This window comes from Pelmatolapia mariae, linkage group LG15 (genome assembly GCF_036321145.2).
Source record: "Pelmatolapia mariae isolate MD_Pm_ZW linkage group LG15, Pm_UMD_F_2, whole genome shotgun sequence".
Taxonomy (NCBI): Eukaryota; Metazoa; Chordata; class Actinopteri; order Cichliformes; family Cichlidae; genus Pelmatolapia; species Pelmatolapia mariae.
Genome location: NC_086240.1, coordinates 28,939,358 through 28,942,946, shown reverse-complemented (window position 1 = coordinate 28,942,946; position 3,589 = coordinate 28,939,358). Strand labels below are relative to the sequence as shown.

At 35.3% G+C, this 3,589-nt stretch overlaps 1 pseudogene; it reads right to left on the bottom strand.

The window, feature by feature from the left end:
• Positions 1-1,836: 1,836 nt before the first annotated feature.
• LOC134642748 (trace amine-associated receptor 1-like) lies at positions 1,837-2,766 on the bottom strand (annotated as a pseudogene).
• Positions 2,767-3,589: the final 823 nt, after the last annotated feature.

The window sequence follows — 3,589 nt, the reverse complement described above, 5'->3', positions numbered from 1 at the left end:
TCATTCAGATCTGGCGTTTGGAACTATTTTGGTTTTCATGTGAAGCATGACCCTGATGGTAAGGTCGTCATGGACAAAAGTAAAACAGTATGTCGGATGTGCCACGCAATGCTCAATTACATTGGTGGGAACTAGTGCGTTAGCGCAGTTAGCTCGTTAACGTGTTGACGCCGTCCAGCCCCACGCACGGGGCGATCCGCGGCAACTTGTTAACGGAGATTTGCCGCGTTATGGCGTTAACGTCATTTTAACGAGATTAACGCTGACAGCACTAGTGGGAACACAACGAATATGACTGCACATTTACGCCGACATCATCCTAGTGCAGTGGTTCCTAGTTCCTAGTACCGAACCCCACCAGTTTCATATGCGCATTCACTGAACCCCTCTTTAGTGAAAAATAAAATATGATTTTTTTCAAATTCAAGACATAGATATGTTTTTTACTGGTGCACAAAATGAGCCGTGCATGTCACGGCGGAGGCGCTGCCAAACCCCTGAGACCGACTCACCGAACCCCTAGGGTTCGATCGAACCCAGGTTAAGAACCACTGTCCTAGTGACAAGACAAGTGGAAGCAGACAAAAACAAGCACGCATGCTACAAACTTTACCAGAGTCATTTAGACAGCCGTTAGCACATGATTCTCCTTATGGGGACCTGATATGTTTAATATGCTGCTGAGAATATACCCCAGAAGAAGGGTATAGTATAGCTTTTATTTTGGAAAGAGCCATTTCTCTGTAACAAACTCTCTTTTCCAAAGATGAGTGATTTCTCGATCAGATAGATTTATTTTATTTTTTAATTATTTTGTTGTTTCAGCAACATTAAATTTAAAAACTGTACTTTTGAGTTAAAATATATATTTATAATTTTAATAAATGACAAATTAAAAAGGCATGAACATTTTTTTATATCGAAAAAATATCAAACCGTGACACCAAAGTATCGAACCGAACCGAACCGTGAATTTTGTGTATCGTTGCACCCCTAATATTTATATAGCAGAATAGGTCTTTTTATGTTTATTTATGTTTTATTTCATAGGACTGATGCTGTTTGCCTATACAGACCCAGTAACTGATATGCTACTTAAAGAATTTATAGGTATTGTCATTATTCAACCATTTTCCTTAGATATGCTTTTTAAGCGTTTTAATTCAAATTTCCATGACTACATTATCAACTTACTTATTTAAATTACATACTGTAAGAAGCAAAAAATGATTACTTCAGCAGAATAGTATCATTGAATCTGTAGTTTCTACTGAAGAGGATCAAATCACTTTAGGGGTTAATTTCTTATTTTGTTAACTGTTAGTAGTTAAAACAAATTTAATTCTATGACAATGGTACTTTTCAAAATGTGTCTTTTATACAATATATTGTCAAAATCATTCACCCATCCAAATCATTAAATTCAGGTATTCCAGTCACTTCCATGGCCAGAGGTGTATAGAAGACAGATTTTAAAAAATGTAGAAACAAATCTTTATGACTGCTGAAACCACTGTATGTATAAAACCGAACTGTTTATATTCAAACAGTGAGCCTGCACAGAAGTACCACTGCATACGCTTTTGTTCATATTAATGAGAATAACTTTCATTTGTTTTGGATAAAAATAAAATGTTCACCTTCCATTAGTGTTTCCCAAATTAAACATGATGTTTAAAAGAGTTGCAGAATATTTATCATTCGGAACAGACATTAAAAATACATAGAAGCATTTTCTTTTAGTCTTCTGCTTGTGTCATTGTTAGTAGTCTTTATCATTTCAAATTTCATGAATGTGCACCAATTAAAATGTTTTTGAGCTTTCAAAACAACAAGTCAGAGGAGTTTGGAGTTGGAAAGATCACCTTGAAATATTTTTCCAGAAATAATTGTTGTAAAAGCTGACCTGAACCAGCTATAAAAGAAAGCATAAATGAATGGATTTAGCATTGAATTTGACAATGTAAGCCAGTTAAGTGTTTCAATAACTGCAATTGGTGTTTCATTATATGTTATAGGCTGAAAGATAATACAAAGAAAGTAAGGAGTCCAACATAAGAGAAAAACTCCTATAACAATAGCTAGAGCCTTGGTGGCCTTTTTCTCCATCTTACTGGCAGTTGCTCCAGACTGTGTGTTCTGACATGTTGTTTACTTGTTTCTGCGCAACAAGAAAAACCTTCAAATAGATACTAAGCATTATTATGACTGGGATATAAAAGGAGAAAATACATGCGAGAGTGGTTGATATTAGAGCTTCTGACAAACAGCTTTCCTCACATTTTCCTTGGTTAAATCCCACAATCGTGATGCCAATTCCAATTAGAACAGCAACTCCCCAGATCAACAGAATCATCATACTGACAACACAATCATTTATTCTACTTTTGTAAGTAAGAGGCTGACATATTGCATAATATCTGTCAATAGAAATGCAGCATAAGTTTAGAATAGAAGCTGTGCTCAATGTAACATCAAAGCAGACTCTTACTTTGCAAAATAAACCTTTGTAATGCCAACATGAGGTAACAGTGGTGGCCATACTAAAAGGAAAGACTACAACTCCATGGGAGCATGGAGTCGTTTGAAGTAAACCACAGAGATTATTACAAGAAGGTTTCCACATATTGTGACAACAGACAATGAACCAAGGAAAGTATATAATAATATGCATTTAGCAGAAGGGTTGTTTCTAAATGTATAAGTGAAATCATAGCATGGATGTATGACATTTACAGTCCTGTTTAGGGTCAATTCTGATTCCATGTTTGTAGATTCTTGTAATTCAGTCTTCCAATATCACATATCACATTGAGAAAGAAATATAAATAGTATAAATACAGCATAGAAAATCAACATCAATGCTTCTAGACATGAAGTTAGGAAAACTTTAAAGTTTCTAAGGTGTCAATACCATAGTCTCGGAGTAAGTCAGTGCACGAGTGTTGATTATTTGCTGTGCAGCTACACAGAAACTTGATATTTAAGTACTTAATCCCCGCTAATTACCATAGTGCATATGCATGTTTGATGTCAGCCGGTCACATTGTGCTTGCTGATTATTTAAGCATTATTATACAAATTGTCTTTCTTTTGGTTCTTAAAAAAATTACCAAAGGCTGCATTTGGTCATGTGTTTAACAGGAGAAACCTGATTTCTTCATTTTATTACTTTTTTTGTAAAAGCATTTTTTAACAATGTAATGTTTTTGTTGTTTTTTTTTAAAGTCATTCATTTCACCAATTCTCATTTCACATGCGCTGGCTTATAATTTAGCTCAAACAAAATAAAAATGGAACTGCTTAATGTTTACTGAAGTCCTGTACCACACATGATCAGTCATTAAGTCCTTAGAACAAAGGTGTGTGTTTGGCTCTCAACTCAAGCTTAACACAGCAGAAGGAATGAGGTGCCCCATTGTGGTGCTATTCAGTATTCCAGGAAAATAATCTGTCTTACAGGCTGTAACACTATCCGGCCCAGCTCCAATCATTGTCACATCTCAAATTAAATGAAAAAGTAATCACAGATCCAGATTTTATACGTATAATGTACAATAAGACTACAGGGTTCCAGGTCCAGGGGCTA